Below are 23,058 nucleotides of genomic sequence, written 5' to 3' on the forward strand. Positions count from 1 at the left end.
TATTTAATAAGGCATCAACTGGACTTGACCATGACAAGAGCAAGGAGCAGGGGTGTGAGAGATGAAAAGGGGAACCATTGTATCAATAGACACTCATCATTAATAAATATAGCAATGAGAATATTTGCATAAAATCCTTGTAGCGTATCGACATAAAATCAAGCATTAGCAGCCTTGATTACCAGTGGCTTGAAGTGCCCCGGATGCCATGACCCCCCCACGTCAGTGCAATGGTTTGATCCAATGGGTAGTATGCAGCCTGTAGTCCCTTGATGCTGTTACTTTGTATCCAGCCTGGTACAGCAGCTGATACATTGTATCTGAGCATCTGCCATTTTCCACACTTACTCCTCGCTCTCCTCCTACCTTCCTTCTATTAACTCCTTTCTTCTTGTGACCTTTTTACCTCTGACATTTTCTTGCTTGGTGAGTACTTTTTTCCCCTTTTTTACCTTCTTTTCTTTTTCTTTTTTTTGTCTCTGAAAAATTGGCCAAAAAAATCAACCAGTTTTGCTGTGTACTGTATTCTGATGAATGTCACAACTTTTAGGCTCTGAATTTTTGGTTTGCTCCCGCTAGAAAAAAAAAAAGGATTTTTCCTTTTATTTCCCACATAATTATGGGTTCATTTCTTATTTTCTTATATTTTTAGAATATATGAATACTGTTAACATCGTCTCTGTTTGATTTTTTTTTTCTTTACTGTTTTCTTTTCTTTGCTTTATTCTTCTTTTCTTTTTTTTTCTTTCAGATTTTTGATCTTGCTTGAAAAAAAAAATGGAATTATAATTGTTTTATTTTTTTTTTTCCTCTGAACAATTATAAGTGAATGTATTTGTGTGAATACATGTGACTTACCAATGTGATAGATTTTTTTTTTTCTTTGTGACGCCCAGTGATTTTAACATAATTTATATCTATTATCACCAGAACATTGACAATGTTGAATGGACCCCTCTGGTGATATATGCAGGCCTTCTTTGCAATGATCAGCACTCAATTTAGAGTCTTTTCTCAGACGCTGAGTGTTAAGTCCGACAAATTATAGAACGAATGTTGATAATAATTGTATTGTTAAACCGTTGGTGAGAATTGCAATAAATGATACATTAAACAGATAGCGCTTTTGTATGGATTTTTGCATATATTTGAGATTTCAGAGGTTTTTGTGATTTTTTTTTTGTATGCTCGAGTGCAGTCTAAGCTTTGACGTTGCTGTTTTTCTGTGGATAGATGTTCACACTTTGAGGGATATAATCCAGAAATATGCCAAACCAATATTATTACCTATTGGGATAGAGGAAATACCAAGGAGAATTCTCCCTGTATTTAATTCAGTCATTATATAGGAGTTTTGTACTGTAGAAATGCCCCTCCTTGAATTATCACTATAATGCCCTGTCTTGCTGGTAATAGGATAAACGCATCTATACATTTATATCACTCTCACCTGATTTTAAACATAGCGTTGTAAAGCAAGGTCCAATGTACTTCAATTAAAAGATGGCTGAGATCTAAATATTTCAATTTGACTTTTGCTACAAGCATGTGAAGTGTGGTACGTAATGTCGCCTCAGTATCGGGGTCTCTAGTTGTCAGATCTCGCTAGGTCCATCCTATTATCAGGTAATTGGATTTATGTTGTTCTTTTCTCTCCGTCTGAGCACCAATTAAGTATGTGGGCGTGATAAAGGAGAACAGGAAAAAACGGCAGAAATAAACAGGAGGCATCGGAAAGTTCACCTTGGCGTTGCGTACCTGTAATTCCCATGGAACAATACATAAGGGTGCATGTTAAGCTTATTTCATTCATCTGCAGTAAACTCAACTTTTTACGAGCCAGCACAATTCCACTGAAAACATTTAAAATGATATCTTTAGCAAGAAATGTGGAAATATCACTTAGACCACCAGTATTTGGTGATTGTTTTTTACCTCAGTATTTGTAAGCCAAAACCAGGAGTGGATGATAAATCCAGAAGTGGTGCAGATGTTTCTGTTATACTTTTCCTCAGATTGTTCCTCACCTGGTTTTGGCTTACAAATACTGATGTAAGATACTGAAAGTGTGAATGTGGCCTATAATTGAATAACGAACCAGGTTTAGGGGTAAGTGACTTGTGCGTTAGCACATTGGTGCTTCAGTTGTCACTATTAATGGGGGCATCACTAGCCTTAATGACCTGAGCATCTGAAGCATACACCTTAATCCCAAAACTTGCATCTGAATGCTCAAGATACAGTATCTGTTGGTGTCATTTGGTAACTGTTTGCTATAGTTTCATGCACAAGGTATGCTTGTATTCCTTGGACCTTATGAGTTATCGAACAGGATGTTGCCAAACTCAAAGCACTGATTAAATCCCATTAATGTAATAACATCTGATGGTTGGAAACAGAAACCAGATCAAGGCTCTGTTTGACTACTCATATGAGCAACTTCATAAGCATTGACCCTGCCAACAAAATGGCTGTCTCCAGTGGGGGTAGAAGATTGATGCGTCTTAAGGACAGTCGCTTTAGCATGTGATAAGCTATCATGATCACCATCCCCTGTGTTTTACCTATTTCCCAGAAACTCATGATCATAATTATTTAGTTAGGAACTTTATGAGTTGGAAATATCAGCAGGGTATTGAGTAATTAATCACATAATGTGGGCACCAGTGATTATTGTTCTAGGAACTGTTCCCATTATATTAAAACCTATTCCTATTGTGTTTAAGGGGCTGTAATTACACCAAATTCCTGTGGTAATAAAGCATAAAGTAGATCGTTACATGTATAGCTCACTTTGTATGGAGCCTATGTGTTCAAAACATCGTGAAATTTGTGAAATATAGCAGGGTCCAGGCTCACCCTGTTAGAATGGACAGGAAAGCCTAAAATCATTTCATAGAGAAAATGGAAAAAAAAACTAAAATGTACTTATACATTATGCCCAAACATGGGGGCAATCCAAAGTAGTGGATCTATTTTAGACACATATAAAGAAGTGAATATATAAACTATGTAGTGTCCTGGATTTATATCCATGGTTGGGTTTTACCATCAAAACAGACAGGAATTATTTTCTGTAAAAGCTGCAAAAGACTAAGTTTGCTGGCACCTCCTTTACTGTGCACTTTATTAGTGTGCAGGTAGAAATCTGCTGTGACGGTAATGCAAGAGCAACCAAATACAAACATGGAATAGCACCCTATAAACACGAAGTTATGCGCACACATGTAACATTTTATTATCTGAAATGACCACTTTATGTACTTTAATTAAAAATTTCAGGTTCTTAGCATGCATTTGGATCAAATTGTGTGAGCCCACCTGCCAAAACATGACAACCTTATAGCCTCAAGGTCATAAAGTTGTGAGCATTGATTTGCTGAAGGTGTTCAAGAGGCTACTGAATGCCTTTCTTATAAGATTTATTATCAAAACGTATAGGCATTAGATGTGTAGAGATGGTTTATTGATCTAGGGATTTGCTCTGTTTGCCATATTTGGAAGCCAAGAAAGAATTTCCCTTCATAATATGAGGCAATTTACAACTAACTCATATGGTTTTTATAGGAATATAGAGTGGACTTGATGGACCTGTATCTCCAAATTTATCACAATGGCTTATATTTGATGATAAATCTAGTGCATGTTTTGACACTTTCGACTAACTCTACACCAGCTATTGAGTTGAGCTTGGAGACATTCATTTAGCTAAACTTTTGAGCTAAACACAGTGGTGCAGTTTTAAGCACTCACCTTTCCCATCTGGTCACATTTGTTGCACTCATGGACCCACTTCTTCAAAGCTTTCGAGCCGGAATTCTTGAGTAAAACCATTTGAAAATTCACAAAATTTAGGCTCAACTCTGCACTGGAATTAAACATTCTGACTTCTGGAGTCTTCAGTTTCTCCAAGCTCTATCGAAATGGGGTAGGGGCAACCGACACTCATCAAATTCATGACGAGCAGAGGTGTTTGCTACACCGCAAATCTTATTCCAGCAGTGGTTCGAGTAGGTTTTGTCGTGAGGCTCACACAGAGGTGTACACCACTCTCCAGGCACTCCCGATTCATGAAAAGGCATACCACTTCATGACTCAGGAGCTTTGGACTCCAGCATGCCTTTTCATCAAGACCGGTGTGAACAATGCTCATCTTGATTATTCAGGCCCTAAGTGTCTAGAATGATAGATATTTATTAAAGGCATTCTATATAACTATTGGATGAGGAAATCAATTGGACTTAATAGGGTTTTTTCTTTTTTATAGCTATGCAACCATTTATATATTGTATTTCCCCTTGACCAAATTGTCATCCTGTCATGCATATATAATAAATAACACATTTTATGGATGAGAATGTAGTAAAATATATAGAGGTATGAAAGTTCAAGTAATTGGACCACCATTTGGAGCTCTGTTATATGCTATGTTCAAACAGCTCTTCCAAGGAAAACACATTGCAAAGATTGCTAAAAACTGGTGGAAATGAAAAGTGGAGGAGCTATCCAGGGCACGTTCATAGCCGTCACCATCAGCTTCAGGTGCTTGTGAGAGTTTAAAACATCTTTTGTTACGTTAGAAAATATTATTATAAATGGCACATGTTAGGTAGTGACCATGATTCAGATTTTGCATTGGGGCATACATCGTAGGTTGCCGCTTTCATTTCAAAAAGATTAATTGAAAAATAAAAGGTTGAATCTAGTTTGTTGCTATAAGCAATTAGTTCATAATAAAAAGCATTGTCCACTATTGATCAAATTGTTTGGCCCTCATAAAATGCTTTTACTCACCTCTTGTGCTGGCACCGTTCCAGCAGTGTCAGCACTCGTGGTTCCAGGGCTCTTGTGCGGTGGTTGTGACATGTGACCTCGGCGCACAATCAGCATCGGCTTAACTGTCCCCGCCTTCAGACAAATCAAACATGAAGAGGAATTCTGGGCTGCAGTTGATCCCTGACTTTCTCTTCATATTCAATTCGAAAGGAGGCAGGGACAGTGACGCTGGTGATGATTGGGCTCAGTAGTCACATGTCACGACAACAGAACAAGAGCCACGGGGAGAGCAAGTGTTGACACCGTGGGAATGATGCCAGCACGGGAGGTGAGTATAAACTTTTTTATTTTATCAGGGCCAAGTGTGAGGTATGAGAAGTTGGCCAGTAGTGGACAACTTCTTTAAGTTCTTCAACTAGGACTACTACCAGCGCCCTAGCCTTTCTACTACTGTAGGTCTTGAAGATGAGGTATACAAGTCATGGACAAAAATTTTGAGACAGAGACAAATATTAATTTTTCCAAAGTCTACTGCTTCATTTTTTCTAATGGCAATTTACATATACTCCTGAATGTCAGAGTGATCAGCTTAACAGCCATTACTGTACTTGCAAAGTCAATATTTGCCCAGAAAATGAACTTTAACCCCAAAACACATTTCAACATCATTGCAGTCCTGCCTTAAAAGGAGCAGCTAACATCGTTTTAGTGATTGATCCATTAACACAGGTGTAAGTGTTGATGAGGACAGGGCTGGCGATCAATCAGTCATGATTAAGTAAGAATGACATCACTGGACACTTTAAAAGGAGGCTGGTGCTTGGTATCATTGTTTCTCTTCAGTTAACCATGGTTATCTCTAAAGAAACACGTGCAGCCATCATTGCACTGCACAAAAATGGCCTAACAGGGAAGAGTATCGCAGCTACAAAGATTGCACCTCAGTCAACAATCTATCACATCATCAAGAACTTCAAGGAGAGAGCTTCCATTGTTGTCAAAAAGGCTCCAGGGTGCCAAAGAAAGACCAGCAAGCGCCAGGACCATATCTTAAAACTGTTTCAGCTGCGGGATTGGACTACCAGCAGTGCCGAGCTTGCTCAGGAATGGCAGCAGGCTGGTGTGAGTGCTTCTGCACGCACTGTGAGGCAAAGACTCTTTGAGCAAGGCCTGGTTTCAAGGAGAGCAGCAAAGAAGCCACTTCTCTTCAGAAAAAACATCAGGGACCGACTGATATTCTGCAAAAGGTGCAGGGAGTGGACTGCTGAGGACTGGGGCAAAGTCATTTTCTCTGATGAATCCCCTTTTCGATTGTTTGGGACATCTGGAAAACAGCTTATTCAGAGAAGAAGAGGTGAGCGATACCACCAGTTTTGTCTCATGCCAACGGTAAAGCATCCTGAAACCATTCATGCGTGGGGTTGCTTTTCAGGCAAGGGAATCGGCTCACTCACAGTCTTGCCTAAAAACACAGCCATGAATAAAGAATGGTTCCAGAATGTCCTCCAAGAGCAACTTCTCCCAACCGTCCAAGAGCAGTTTGGCGCCCAACAATGCCTTTTCCAGCATGATGGAGCACCTTGCCATAAAGCAAAGGTGATAACTAAATGGCTCATGGAACAAAACATAGAGATTTTGGGTCCATGGCCTGGAAACTCCCCAGATCTTAATCCCATTGAGAACTTGTGGTCAATCATCAAGAGACGGGTGGACAAACAAAAACCAACAAATTCTGGCAAAATGCAAGCATTGATTATGCAAGAATAGACTGCTATCAGTCAGGATTTGGTCCAGAAGTTGATTGAGAGCATGCCAGGTAGAATTGCAGAGGTCTTGAAGAAGAAGGGTCAACACTGCAAATATTGACTTGCTGCATTAACTCATTCTAACTGTCAATATAACCTATTGGTACTCATAATATGATTGCAATTATATTTCTGTATGTGATATAAACATCAGACAAACACTAATAAAAACCAGAGGGCAGCAGATAATGTGAAAATATAATTTTGGTGTCATTCTCAAAAATTTTGGCCATGACTGTAGAGTTATAAATTCTTTTTAATTCCATTGAAGCAAACTTATTGGTAGGTTTCCTATAATTAGTAGTTAATGAATGCCTTGAAAAGAATATCAAATACCCAAAGGGGACATCGTACTGCAATGTGCTGAGGCATAAACTTAATGGCACTCTACTGCCTACAACAGATGTCTATGACATGTAAATAATGGACAGAATTGCTGCTCAGAGTTATTTTATGATAGTTTCTTTTGAAGTGGAAGCACATATGCACATTAAAATGGTATGCCGTAGTATATTAGCATTGGATTTCTGCTAAATTAAAGTCAAACTCAAAATGTCTTATTTACCAGACTTGGTTATAGTACACCATAATGAAGTGGCGATTGATCGATGCATAGCATAAATAGTAGCCATCATTTTAATTATTTTTTCATACATCAATAGTACATATGAAAATAAGCAACTTTGTAAAATATCTTATCAGAAAAATCTGCTTAGCTCTCTTCTTGAATTGATCTTTAACTTTTAATTCATAGGTAATATCTGTAAAATCTGTTTTCAATGAATACAATATGAATGAATATGAATATGCTTTTAAAATTCTATTGAGGAAGTAGGAGCTGGAGGCAGACACAGACATTCTGCTGCAAGTTCTCCTTAAATTACAGTTACAGTCCTCCATTGTACTCTATGAGCACTAACTGTCACCCATCTCATTAATGGGAAAAACTGAATCCACTAAAGAGAGGTTTTACCAATCAATTGAGAATATTGAGATGTAATGATCAATTCTAGAAGAGACAGAAAACATATTTTCTAATTAGATATATTACAGAGTTTCTTATTTTCACATATTCTATTAATTACTAAAAAAAATCCAGATACTCTTTAACTCTACTTCTATGTAGGCTCACAATTTATGATATTTGCAAAATACGGTATGTTTGGCAAGATCAGAAAAGTGATTTTTCAATATATAGTTCAATAAACACTAGGTGCTAGGGCAAAATCTGGAATAGAGTCCCCCATTCATTAATTGTCCTCATTGGCTGTCCCCCTCTATTAGTTACCCAGCTGCTTGATGAAGTTTATGCACTGAGTTGCTTACAATGACACTATCCTAACTATAAGGACCTATTTACTTGCTGACTTGGGGCCTATATGTTAACATACTCTAGTGTACTGGGCTTTCTGTTGTGCTCATTTCTGACGGATGGATTTTGTCACAACTGTTGGTTTCTTGGAAACTTAATTATTTTGATAATCTGTGGTCTATAAAGTACATCAATACATTTCAAGGGAATCATCACTGTAAGCTATAATCTCTTACTGCCGTTATTTCTGCCTGTTAATTGTAGGGCAACATAGGCTTAATTGTAGACAAAATGTTTTTCACCTCAGTTAGGGTTCCCGAAGGGGTTACAATTTTTAGCTGAGGCATACAGTCTCATAAACAGTATGGCCATTTTACTAATACACCAACTGACCTGTTTAAGAAGTAAAAGGTAAACTAGAGACTTAACTTGAAGTCTCTGGGCCCATATGCAAAATTTGAGCCCAAGTCCCTCTCTCACAACAAGACCAGAGTAAAAATTGCAACATCAGCTTTCTTTTTCACCATGTCTATAAGGTATTGAAAACTAGATCAAACAAAAAAAGGCCTACATACACATAAGGAAAATTACAAATTCACAATCCCATAACATCAGTGGTATAAATTAAAGGTCCCAATAAACATAAGGTAGATGCCAGTGAACAGCTATTTCTCTGCACTCTTCCATACATGGGAATACTGGGATCGTCAGTGACATTATATGTTTCTGCTAAAAGACTCCTGCATCCTTTTCTTCCCCAACAGCTGTAGATGGAGAGTTATGCCACGGTCACACGTTGAGTCTTCGTTGACTTTTTCACCTCAGTGTTTATAAGCTAAAATCATGAGTTGAACATTTAGAGGAAAAGTATAATGGAAAAAAAATGCACCAAATCCTCAACTTCAGCACGTGGCCTCAGGAAGCTCCATATACATTAGACTGTCAGATAATAATACCATAGTCAGTAAATTTGGCCTACTTTAGTATTCTGAGTATGTGGATTCTTGCAGGTGTCAAATATTGTTTTTCCTACCACCATTTTTATTATCCTCACACCAGATTTTCTAGCATTCATAAACTTTCCATTTTGAACAGAGGTGGGGGGCTATGTACATATGTCGTGTCGAGGAGTACTGCACAAGTTGTACTATTATTCAGCAACAAAAGTAAAGAGAAAAGGGAAAATGGATGGAGCAAACCATGCTGTGAGGTAATCGGTGTCAAGGATGGAGATACACGGGGAAGGTCCACTTCTTAGTCCTATGACTAAGGGCTCATGTGTTGGTTGCGCCAGAAACGTGTCAAGTTTTATGTGGTTTCCTCAGATCCTTGTTTTTAATGGCTTGTGAATAAACTGGAGTTTAACATTGGATGGTTGTGACGGATTCCTTCCTTCCTATTACTCAATGGCATGGCAGAAACTAATATTGAGAACTGTGCTCATTGCAACCAAACACAGCTGAACTTTGACCTTGCTCAGTAAATGGGGTAAAATATGTAGCAAAGATTAGCCCAAAAATTTAAGTAGAATTAAATTTTACTAACTTTTCCAATATCTGCATTCCACAAAATGTAGATTTTTTCCCTGTGGATTCTGGAAAATTGTGGCCTCTAGCCATAAAATAAATCCTTAGGCTCACACCTCCACATCACCAGTCCGGCCCTCATCAGATTGTCTCCATTCACGCTGAAATCTCAAGGCCTTTTAAACTGGGCCAATACTTTTCACTTTGATGAAGGCCCATGAAGTATCTCCGTAAAAGTTCATGCATGACTTTGCGGCATTAGCCATAACTTGCATATGCTTGCGCAGAACATAGGCAGGCACCATCGGAGCCAGAAGTCCCAGCCCAGCGTGAGAAGCCAAGGGATTTCAGCATGAGTGTTGGCAATCAGAACATGTAATGATGACCAGACAGGTGACAGTGAGGAGCAGGGGGGCTGGACAGGTGAGCAATAAGCTGATCATAAAAATGTTCTTATTTTTACAGAGCCCCCAGAGCACAATAAGGGATATTAAATTCACAGAGGATAACTTTTTTGCAAATCAAATTTCTCAGGAAAAACAAGAAAAAACTGGTGAATTTGAATCTTGTCAGATCTGGTTATTTCTAGTCTGTAGTGAATCTATAGCAAAATTATGACTAAATAAAATATACAGAGTTTCTTCTGTTCTTAGAAGAGGTCATCAATATTAAACTTTGTACTGAGCTGGTAAAGTGCAGCTCCATACACTGTGTAGTGGCTGCTGCTGAGTACCGCAGCTCAGCTCCTATGTGAGAAAAAATAAATACAACTGCAGTACTTGGGGATGGCACTACACAATGTACTTGTCACGGAGGTACTGGGTAGACTACAGCTGATTGCCCGGGCCCCTGCGATATCCCTCAGACTAGGGAAAACCCTGTCTGTCCCTCTCCCAGAATTTACACTGATGGTGTGCTTGTCTGGGCCGCCAGGCCTGACCCTGACTCCTGTTTCAGCCCTATGCTGAAACCTCCACCCGCCACCCAGTGATAAGACCACACACCAACCTCCACAGAAAGCACAGACAGGGAAAACTAAAAAACGCACCACGCCGCAGACACACAGGAAAACATTAAAATGTGCACAGGGCAAAACAAACACAAATATAGGAAGGAGAAATATGACAAAGGATAATACACCACCAGATACGATATTTGTTCTCCTAGACCACCACTCCATACCGAGATCACCAGGCACAAGACACAAGCTATAATCAGCGACGCCCAAAGTCCAGAATGACTATTTAAATGCCACGGGCGTGACCCAGCCTCCAACCAGATTACCAGCTAGATTTACCCCGGATAACCTGGATAAAATCTAGCCGGCACGACTGAGCGTATAGTGGACAAATGTGGAATTACCGCTGTCTGTCGGACGCCATAGTGTGAATAGCGTCCGACATGACAGTACTGTTCTGGCTCCATATACTGTTTGAGCCTGGTAGGAATTGGTTTGGTAACATCTGACCAGTATGGGTGCTGGGTGTTGGACCCCTACCAAACTGATATTGATGACCAATTCAAAGGATGGGTGATCAAATAGCTATGTAGTGGACAACACGTTTAGGCCACATGTGGTTTTATGCTTTGATTGGCTTTATCCTAATTAGTCTTTTCAGGCAAGTGCAGGGTATTGACATCTCAATATCTTAGACCATGTGATAAATAGGATTGCATATTGTTTTATTATTGAGTCTAATGTCTCTTTAATGATGGCATCAGAAGGAAGAATTATATAAGCTAATCTATACAAGGATTTGGATGTCATTATGTTTAAAAATGAATCTGAAAAAACTATTTTGAAAAAAAAAATCAGTACAGAATTCTGAAATTAGGGTGGACACTTATTATAAACATTTTCTTAACACTATCCCAGAAATCAGATCAGGCTGTCCCACTGAATTAACTTTACTTTCCTCATCAGGACAAGGCATGTATAGTTGACTGGATCTGGATCTCCCCACTCCTCAGCAGATGAGTGGGGAGATCTTGTCTTTATGGATAACTATAACCTCTGAGTTTTTTTGACTCTTGTGAAGTAGGAGAACAAATCTATATTCTAATGGAGCGCCCCCAGACGCAGGGCCGTGGGGTACTCGGGACCAGTCCTCTCTGTCTCGGTGCTGGGGTTGTCACGGTAGCTAGACCCGGTCCGTGACCCTGCTAAGGGGCATCCAATGAAAGTTGATGAAAGTTTGTCAAGTGTTCGTGATGCCACCTGTGGTATTCGGTCAGGGTGACCGACGCTGCTTGGGGTCCACTGGGGGGGTGTTATGGCAGCTAGATGGTATACCTTCCCACAGGTGAAGTGCTTCCCCAGGGATTCCCAGTAATGTAGGTGGTGATGATGTGAGGCGCGGTTATTAATGAGGATGCAGGGTTGCAGTCTCTTTACCTTTTTACTGAAGACTTCAGGATCCGCAATCCAGAGCACTACTAACAGGGCTGACTGAGACCGGCCGGTCCGAAGGCACATCCAGAGTTCCTTTTGCAGGTGGAAATCAGTGCCTACCAACTAGCGCGTCACGACTTTCGTATTCATTCGTTCTCTCTCTCTTCGTCCCCCAGTTTATCTGGCTAGGACAGACCCGTATGACGGGTAGGCCTGGAGTTATTCTGGCACCCTAGAGACGCCCCTCTCCCACAATTGCCTCCTATGTCTGCTTAGGTGATTTAAGGTAGACAGCCAACCTATAATCAACTGTCCTGCCGCTGTTTGAAGTAATGCTTGAAGTCTGTTACTTCCTCGGCGTTCCGGCCACCGGCTACGCGCCTCAGTAGGATGTTGCCGATCTCGGGGCACGACTCCTACTGGTTCTATCTCCTTTGTGCTATGATCTCGTTTCTCACTTCTCCACAATATACTTCGCTTCGTGTCCTTCCTTAGGATGCCGCCGCAAGGTAGTGCAGGCGCAACTCCGAAACGATCTGTCCTTTCTGCTAGGTACCTGCCAGGAGCCCACCCCTGACAGGTCCTCCCTGGAGCTCTCCCACGCTGCTTTCTGTCTAACTTCCTATCCAACCCCCAGTTTTACCAGAGTGTGAGGAGTGGCCTAATACATAGTGCCTTTTGCTCCCCCTGGTGGCCGGAGTGTGAAGTGTAATGTGTGCTTGTCATACCTGGTCAGGTGAACTCCTTTAGTGCAATCAGACATAACATCACTCCCCTTAGTGGCAGAGCGACATTACTACCAGGACTCTGGGGTGCTGCACTAACACCATTTAGAGAATGTCAACATTTTTGCGCATCTTTCTAGGCCATGGTCACCTACTGTATAAGAAATTTTTTGTTTATTCCTTTTGTCTGCAGATAACAAATTCCAAACAAATCAAAAAGGTCTGGCAGTTTACGGTAATTTTTTATAGTCTCCTCATAAAAGGTTGTCACTTATCACATTCCCTGCATTTCTTCTCGATTTCCCTAGATCTACTTTGTTCTGTCAGTCCCATCTTGCTGAAACTCAATGTGTCAGAGGCAGCTGGCTTATTATATATGACAGTGATTAGATACTTAGAGATGGAAAGAAGTATTGTCAATGACAGGGTCACTTGGGTTGGAAGTCTCCCTGACCTTGAGTTTGTTTGCTGATCCTGAACATAACAGATATTCTTAACCCTTGGTCCTGAATAAATGCCAAATAAGCTGTGAAATAAAGAAGAAAGGAACTAAGGAAATCCAATGTAATTCTATTAAATTCTTCATTTATACCTTTTTAATCTTTCCTAATTCCACTTTAACGCAGGTAGCAATTCTTAGTCATTCTATAAATATATAATACTATGACTTTCAGGGATATAACAAATATTTTTCGGACTCTAATCAAACTTCTCAAAAAATTTAAATTCTATGTTTATTTTATTCCCTTATGTTTTCCTTCTTTCCTTGCATTTTCCTACTCTTTCCTTCTACATTCAGAGTCAATATCACTAACAGTGCCTTATCTATAAATTAAGCTAGGCTCCCATTGTTGCATAGTCTTTTAGCAAGTATAATAGCTGCTGACCTGGAATCACTGCTCAATATAGTGTCATGATGCCAGTAATATCGCATGTGACTACTGTGACTACCGATTGGCTGAAGCAGTTATATACCAACCATTTGAAAACATAACTAGAAGGACCGCCAGAGCATAAGCACTGAATCTCCAGCAGAATAAAGGTAATGTAGTATGCAAGTGGTTTCTAACTTCAGAAAATGAGTTAGAAATTATATCCACTTCTTCAAACATGTAAGATTTTTCCAGAATGTTTGATACTCTGGCTCCTGCCAGGTCGGATTGATGTCACCTGAAGTAAGAAGTTTATTTTGTACTCTCATACATTTTTAGGGACCACAGACTAATTTGCAGTTGGTTGGCAGTCAAGTTGCATTTTTAATGTTAGGAATAAAATGTGACATTTAAAACTACTTGAATAGCTTAGTCTCTCGTGATGGTAGTAGCCTAAATATGCGATCCAAAAGGTCTAGAAGATAGATGAGAGTGATACTAAGGATAGCAGGTCTTAACAAGTGGAGCTTGCTCCAAATATCACAACGTATCCATCATGTTTCATATGGAAGTGATGATTTTAAACAGGTTGGCAAGTATTATTTTTTTCCAGATCGAGTGACAATTACTGCTTAGTTCAAATTAATTTGAATAGTTTTCACTCACTTTAAAGAAGTGACACAGAGAATCCTGCTGATCATAAGAGCTCTTCAGAAGTGAGAAAAAGAAAGAACCTCTCTGATCATAAGAGCTTACACTTTACAGGAGACAGAGACTAAGGCCAGGGTCACACTTGCGAGTCTGAGGCGAGAAACTCACGCGAGTCTCTCGCATCAAAACCCGTCACTGCTGCACACTCCGGTCCCGAGTGTCGGTGGTATTGCCGGGTATTTATGCGAGAGACTCATGCGAGTTTCTCGCATCACACTAGCAAGTGTGACCCCGGCCTTACACATTGACTCTGGTGATGGAAAAGGACTCTGCCGTACAAATTGTGCTCCACTGAGAATCATTGATCTGTGACGGCCCAGGTATTACTACCACTGTAAAAGGTAGCATAATCTGTAAGATGTCATAGTTGCAGGGCCTTATAGGAAAGCCGACACAGCAACATAAAATGTTGTTAGACCACTCTCTAATGTTTCAGCAGTATGAGAAATGGTGCCGAGTAAGTTTTTTTTTCCCCCGGCAACAAATTAAAATGTTCGAATTAGAATGAAACTGCAAATTTCAGGAAATTCGACTCAAGCTTGATCCTCCGGAAATTGATCTGCTCATTTTTAGTGTTAAAATGTACGATAAAGGCACAAAGGGAAAAAGTGATCCATCTACACCTTGTATTTTTCTTGGATTCAAAGCATCCCGAAATCATTAGTGGTCAACCATGGACATTTAGGGGTCTTCTCCATTAAAGAGGTAGTTTAGGGAGGCATTTTTTTTAAAATGCTAGAAATGCAAGTTTTAACAAAATAAAATAAAAAAAGACAAACATAATAACATTACTAATCATCAAGGATTCCATTCTAATGCTTCCTCATCCTGTGCAGATCTTTACATTTGACTTTTGTCTACAGCAAGGGTCTCACATCACAGAGATATGTGACCACTGCAGCCGGGGATTGGCTTTAGTAGGTCACCTCTTTTGCTAGTGGTTAGATGCAGTGGTCACAGTCCCTGTAACAGGATGTAATTCCTGTAGCCAGCAGTAAAAAACAGTGGAGGTCCAGGACTGTGTCAAAACGGGAGTTGTAGGGGATCAGTAAAATAAATGTGATTTTTTTTTTAGCATTTTCGAAAAACTGAAGTTGACTAGGGCAGTGGCTAAGTTAGCTCACCCTTTGAGTAAGTGCACCAAGCCAGTGAATGACACCATTTTAACTGCAATGGAAAGTAAAAAGAAGGTGCTTACAAGGTTGAGTGCGGGTACAACTCCTAGGACCACCTGAAGATATCAGCTGCTGCTGCCACGTGGCTCGGGGATGATATCCTCAAGGATAGTTGACCAGTTTGGATGATAATATGATATCAGGCTGCATTGCTGTAACAAAAAACTCTTAAGACCAAGATGAGTTGAACAGTTTTTATTTCCACACAATTCAACACTGGACTAGCGTCTAGTGATGAGCGAGTATACTCGTATGGTCTCTGAGTATTTGTTAGTGCTCGGAGATTTAGTTTTTGCTGTCACAGCTGTATGATTTACGGCTGTTAGACAGGCTGAATATATATGAGAAATGTCTGTTTGTTAGGGAATTCCCACATGTATTCAGGCTGTCCAGCAGCCACAAATCATGCAGCACTCCAAGCACTAACAAATACTTGGAGATCAGCCGAGCAACGAGTATACTCGCTCATAGCTGGTAGCGTCTTTTTCAAGTGAAAAAAATAATTGCATCTCTGCTATGCAACCAATCTACTTCTCTACTAGGTCGCGTTGCCAGAAAGGTGTATTTACACAGGGCAGATTTCAGGCAATAATGTGATTAATTGTTGATTGCTGTAAGTCTCTCCACCAAAATTCATAATACAGAGTTATGGAGACCCCAGTATAACTTGGAAAAATGTCCCCCTTTTTCACCCTACTTCAGTCATTGGCTATGGGACTGTTGATGATATCCAAGTGTAAGGAAGTGGAGGTGTCATCCATGTTCACCCTTGAAGACGTATATTACTGTAATGCGTTAAAATGTGTAGTATGTTTAGTAATTTATATTGTTTGTCATGAAGTTATTTTTTGCCCAGCCAAAAGTAGTTGGCAGGAAGAGGTGGAGTTAATAATCGGGACTAGCCCAGAGTGGGAGAGGCTAAGAGAAGGAATAACAGAGAGTTTCCTATCAGGATGCTAGATAGGTATAAGCTTGCAGCAAAAGCACACCCTGTTAGGGCTAGCGGAACGCACCGAGTAAATAGAGATGTTTATTGATATTGGTGCGTTCGCTGCCCGGGGTCCACCGTGCAGGAGTACCTGCTGCTAGCAAACGGCGGAGCTATATGGCGGTATAGACTAACTCAGTTAATTCACTGAGTAGCCGTGAAAGGAAAGCACTGTGCCCTGTTGAACTCCACAGAGGCACAGGCTAACTGCCCAAATAGAGAGCAGTCAGTGGTCACACAAACACACAAAACTCCTCGCCGGAGGAGCCAGCATTCTAGGGGCTTATTTCAGCCGGGTCCCTGAATACACTCAGACTCAATCTCCTCGCCGGAGGAGCCAGCATTCTAGGGGCTTATTTCAGCCGGGTCCCTGAACACACATACATGTGACCACACTGGCGCAAAGCACATAACATAAGACAATACTAGCGCATGGCCGTGCGGTCATGCGCAGTTTATATAGTTGCAGCACAGGAAGCTGCTACTGAAGTTTTTGCCCTTTCAGGACCTTCCAGAAGGACCAATGGAAAGTGCTGCAGTACCTGAGCATGTTTTGCCCTTTCAGGACCTTCCAGAAGGACCAATGGAATGTACTGCAGCACCTGAGCATGTGACCGAACATGTGGCCCTCGACCTCCAATGGGAGACCCTGCCCTGGGCATGCTCAGTGTGAGTAAACAAGGACTTAGTCCCAGAGAGGCTCGCTCGCCGCAGATCAGTGCAGGGTACCATAGGAAAGCCAGAAAAGGCAGCAGTGACCCTATGCACCGAATCTGCCCCAGCGAGACGCTGGGAGCGACGTCTCCGCTGAGCAGAGCCCACTGCGGCCGATACCGAATGGGAGACTGCAGCAGACACGGATCGAGATTCCCCCTGTGCAGCAGAGGAAACTCGACTCCTAACACACCCCAGGTCTGATTAGTTGGAAGAACCGCGTGTGGTCCCTTTGGTGAGAGGACAATGAGCCAGCCAATAGTAAGACTCAGAACAGAGTGGAGAAAGTGTGATAGAAAAAGCGATTCATAGTTCGGAGTTGGAAAAGAGAGAGGAATGGAAGTAGAAGTGTCAGGACCTGAGGCAGAAAGCCTAGCATGATGGGACCGAGCTCTCAGTCAAAAGGTAGCTGAACAGAGCAGAGAAAGGAAAATGAGACGAATGGAGGCGGGGCAAAGAAAGAAGCGTAGTAGCAGCCATGGTAGCAATAGAAACTCCCAAAAGGGGAGAAGGAAGTGGAACTGCGGGTCGACGTAAAGGACTCATGCTTACTGGACTGTAGTGCTGTTATTGGGGACTAGGGAAGATCACGATATACTGTGCTGGGCTGTGGTGAAAGCAGAGGAACTAACTGAGGCAGAATAGAATGAGGCCAGGAAGGAAAGAGAATGTGTATGAAGATGTTCTATGTTAAAAGAAAAGCGCCCATGAAGTTATAGACCTGCTATCTGCTTTATATTATTTACATTAAGTTATTATTCAGTTAAAAAAAAACAGTTTATTTTTTTGTGGTGGTCTCCCTCACTGAACTTTGTAACACCTTGTCCTGGTCAACCAAAGACAATGGAACCATGCGGTCTTCAAGGACGTATCGCCACCATAGCGAAAATCCACACACCCTGCCAGGACCCCTGTTTTCATATAAAATGCCGGGGCGTGAAGTATGAGCACCTCGCCCATGGCTACAGCAGCGCACCACATTAGACAAGAACAGAGAAACTTGCTGCATTTATACCGACTCTTATGTTTTCAGCATCAACTACTGAACTAGCTAAACCTGGGTTATCACGTAGAAAGGCAAAAAAAAAATCATTTAAGTCTTGATTCATAAAATGTTGGATTTATGAATTTGGCTGGTTTATATATTGGAGATTGAATGGAGTAAAAAAACGTTTAACTCTTTGCTCCCCTCTCTTTCATGACAATACATAAAACTAAATGACTAGAAATAAAAATCTAGAGACAAGCACTTGTGAGTTCTGGAATGTGAGCTAATGTAAATTATGCAGTTATTAATTCATCCTTACACATACACAGATGTAAAGCTACTCTCTAATGAAACTACAGAAAGCCAACAATACAATATAGGATCACAGTAGAATGACAGCAATTAAAAATGGAATATGCTGTTCTGGAGCTATTATCGTAATACAGATTTCAAATCAATCCTCTAACAGACATCTTAATAGATATTTTACTTTGAATTAATTAAATAAGCTTTATAATGGGTAATGCTTCTCAATAAGAACCAATTTTCACTTTACCCCATGAACTGCCCTTTTATCTAATAATGATCAATCATGGGACGCACCTTCATTTGCATTTCAAAGGTTATTATCGAATGAAGAATGGGTAATAAGCAGCATAATTAATGCAGACACATAATACATAACACATACCAGCTAAAAAAATAATAATCATAATAATAATTTTATGGCTACTAATATTAAAAAGGTAGAGGGTGCATGAAGTCGTCAAATTATGAATATCTTTAAAAGAGTGGTGGCCACTTATGATGAGCAAACGTACTTGGATAAAGCGTTATCCGAGCACATTCGCTCATGACCAGTGGGCACTTGAAGGCTAAAATCCGGCTTTATCTAAAACTGTGAAAAAGTCTAATAATACAAGTCATCCTTTCTGGGTTATGGGATCATTGTTAGTCCTATTGGTCGAACCCCTATCTTTCCAAAATTGGAAAACTCCATTAACTACTCTTATTGTACGGTTCTCATTGAGTAAAATCCCTTTCCATCTTCTTCTGCTGCTTTTTTTGAACACTCAAAATTAATGAACATTCTTTCAAAGAGAACAGTGTGTACAATAACATTCAGCAAATGGAGATCAGATATTAAAATTAGCTGCTGAATATTTGTTTTATGCCTGTGCCACACAATATGATAATGGTTGCTAGAACCAATTTGGAGTGAAAAAAACTGCAGGTCATGTTAACAGGCTTTTTAATTAAAGAGCAACTATACGACCAAAGTAACATTAAATACCATGGAAAAGGAAGAGTCAGCATTTACACTTTACTACTTTAAGACCGCTGTCTGTGCTTACTGTGCAGATTATACACAAAGCTCAATGTCATAATGATTATGGAAAATCTTTACTAAATGCATAGGTTAAAAACCAGGTGCAGAAAAAGTTGCAATTATTTTTGTAATGAAGAGTAAAGCTGCAAAAATCTAAAAAGCAGGGGTACCCAACTTCCTTTAAGCCTAAAAAAAATGTGAGATCACCGAGCACACACTTCCTGTGGAACCATGTAGTTATCCACTTACCATACCGGTGTACCATATTTACTGCTTATTAAATAGTTTATAGTCCCCGGCCATAATATGAGTTTTTTCCTTAAGTACAAAAAGTTCAGGTGTCATCATTTTCAATTTATCAAACTTGCATATTATTTTGAATTGTTGCATAAAAATAGAAGCAGATTTTATAGCCACAGGCTCAACTGGGGAAGATGTGTTTGGCTTTACCTTTACCCTGTCTGTTATATTATTATTATTATACATTTTTATAGCGCCATTTATTCCATGGCGCTTTACATGTGAATACGGGGCAAATATAGACAAATACATTAAACATGAGCAGATAACAAGGCACACGAGTACATAAGGAGGGAGGACCCTGCCCGCGAGGGCTCACAGTCTGCAGGGGGTGGTTATCTGACATGGTCTTCTCTATATGACATCCATATTACTCATAATATAACTTTATTACCCGCCTATAAAAGGGTTTTCCAAAATTTGTTGAAAGCCAGAGAATGTTATAAAATGTTTCAAATTAACAAATGACTATATACACACCCCTACAACCAACTCCCTGTTGCTCCAGCACAACTGCTGTGGTGGTCTTCATTGTGACATGAAGTAATGATATCCCATTTTTCAGTCACCTGACTGCTGAAGCCAGTGATTGGCTACAGTGATCAGGTAAGTTATGATAGAAATCAGGAATGTGGATGGGCCCACAGACCACCAATGTCTTAGGGTTCATGCAGACGCCTGTGCATATCGGTCTGACCCTGGGCCACGATGCACAGCCTGGTCACGGTATTCCTGCCCCGAGTGACTGTTTCATATATTTCAATGAGGCTTTCATACTAGGATAGAGAGAGCTGCGGCTAGTCCATGCATTGTAGTCTATCATCAAACCAATTTGCACAGATGTCTGCATGAGCCCTAGGAGCAGCAAAAAGGCATCAAAGTATATAGGGAGACCAAAAACTAAAGATACATAAAAGGAACCAGCTATGCACACATCCAAGTATATGAACTAATAAATCAACTTCACTTGGCAAAAATTCAAAAACAAAGACAAAGGCAAAGATTAAAAAAGCCTAAACCTGTTATGCAAAACTATTAGTGCAAATAAGTAATGGTGTGCTGCATCCACACTCCTTCAGGATATAAAATAAAGCAGCAATAATTGGATATATAAAACAAAATGAACCAAGGGCTACTTTACTAGTGTAGGAATAGCTACCACAGGTATAAAAAAGCTCAAGTATGAATAAATACTCCATAACATGGCTGTGGGACACCTAGTGATTGGGAGATAAGCTTGAAGTACTGCTTTAGTACATATCGGAATAGAAGGGGTTAATCAGCCGTGACAGATTGATTGTGAGCAGCTGATGAGTTGGGAGAGTCTGGAGCTCACCATATCTCCAAACCTGGGTGTGGTTCACTTTGTTAATTGAGAACTATTTGTTTCACACATGCCTGTGTGTAAGGAGGTGTGCAGATCTTCTGGATTGAAAACCTTTGCTAAAGAACTTAGAATCTGGACTAAGCCAGGCTAACCAGAACTATTGTATGAATTTTATGCTTTATTTTATACTTCATACCCAGGTGTGGCAGGAAAGGGCCTTTTTGGCATTACCTCTTTTGTATTGTGCCATATGCTCATTTACAGCTAGTGTTCCCATTGTTACGCTGATACATTGTAGTTGAGGTGTGTCATGAGAACAGCCAAGGGAGCCACTCATATCCCACCATTGTTACCACTTTGTCAAAGATGACTCCGGGGAGATGACACAGATCCCACTGCTGCCACCAATGACATGGGAACAAAACAATATAATATATATAATTACATAAAATAAAAAGGAATAACAAAGGAAAATGACTAAACTTGATTTCATGGAAATATCTCACAGCTTTGCGGAGGGAAGCACTTCAATTGGGAAAATGAGACACTTTCACAATGAACTTATGTCTTTCAAAATGAACAAAGACAGAGACCCAAACTTTCATGTTTATTAGCTCAATGCTATGGCCACATGCCCCCCTTGATTAGCTCGTAGCGGCTGGTTGTGGAATGTGCTAGTTATGATTTTAATTTATTATGGAGATGACATGACATGTAGAACACCATTCATTGGACCAATATCAAGTTGGAGGGGTTCTATTGGTCCTACAATGATGTGATTGATGAATGCATGACGTTCGTCCCTTCACTATGACTTCAAAATTATATATTGGATCGATGTAAAACTCTGATATTCATATCTTGACCCCAGAGACAAAAAGCCTCTGAACAGTTCTTTGATCAGAGGAAGCTCTGTCCCTAGAAAAGGTTCTTATCTGTCTCTGATTTAACAAATCTCAAACTTGCTGTCTTTTTTTCAAATCATTTCTCTGCTGTAACCGCAGGAGGTCCCTACTTCAATGGACGATGAAGTGTTAGCTCACTCTCTCACTTCCTAGTTATAATTATTTTGTCCAGCTATAATTAATCCCATATGTTCAATGTGGAGTTCTACTTCAATGGAGGTTGAAGTATTAGTAACTAATCCCATATGTTCAATATGAGGGTGAGATAATCCCTCTTTGGAGATGTCTAATAGACTTTAATTTTTCTCTATGACAGTGTGTTTCCATTTTGTATGTATATTTATTCACATTTGCACTTGGAATTGTTTTGCATATTTGTGGTGGCTATTCCTATTCTAATATTGTACAGTATTGTGGTGTTTGCTGAGAGTTTTTGTATATCCCATTATGGCTGTTTTGTATCATAGCTTACAGGGTCCTGCGTAAGGGATGGCCCATATTCTTTCGCCCTCATCCATTACCTTTAGTGAGAGTAGATACACTAATGGTGTTGAAGAACAGGTTTATTTATTCTTTAATCATTGTCTTTGTCCTTGTATTTGAATTTTTGTTAAATAAGTTGATATGAAGTCAATCCATTAGTTTATGTACTTAGATGTGTACATAGCTATTTTCATTATGTCGCTTTAATTTTTGGTGTCTTATTGCTCTCATGAGGTCATAACTTCTGCTCTAGGTAGAGACCACCAAAGTGACAGCATTAGAGCAAAGAGGGATTGAACTGACGAACATAGATTCATTTGATGGTTTAGAACATTCCATGGCCATTTTTTTAAGCCAGACTAGCCCTTAAACTTTTATTTTGTGAAAGAAAAATTGGTCTTGCCCTTTAGCTTCATGTGGCAGAGTAAAATTGTTAGGTGCATATTGTAAGCCAAGAAAATGTTCCAAGTCATATTTCTATATTAATAAATAAGATGGATAACCCTGCATTGTATGTCAAAGGTTACATTAAAATGATATTATGCACAATTGCAAAATACATGTTAGTATAAACATATATTATAAAAAACAACCGAATAAACAAATCCTCTAACCTGTTAAGTTGAAATACTTTTTTTAAGGATACTTGTTCACACATGAAGCCACAATCTCATAGATCAAAACAATATGCATTCAAATTTCCTGCTATAAATTTGGATTAGATTGCTG

At 39.9% G+C, this 23,058-nt stretch overlaps 1 protein-coding gene across 1 annotated transcript in view; it reads left to right on the plus strand.

The window, feature by feature from the left end:
- The first annotated feature begins 280 nt into the window (after positions 1-280).
- Positions 281-23,058, plus strand: part of RALY (RALY heterogeneous nuclear ribonucleoprotein) — a 378,891-nt gene continuing 356,113 nt past the window's right edge. Inside the window, exon 1 of the mRNA XM_069755728.1 lies at positions 281-426. The gene's annotated coding sequence lies outside the window, so the exon portion shown is untranslated. The remainder of the gene's footprint in view (positions 427-23,058) is intronic.

This window comes from Ranitomeya imitator, chromosome 2, assembly GCF_032444005.1.
Source record: "Ranitomeya imitator isolate aRanImi1 chromosome 2, aRanImi1.pri, whole genome shotgun sequence".
Classification (NCBI taxonomy): Eukaryota; Metazoa; Chordata; class Amphibia; order Anura; family Dendrobatidae; genus Ranitomeya; species Ranitomeya imitator.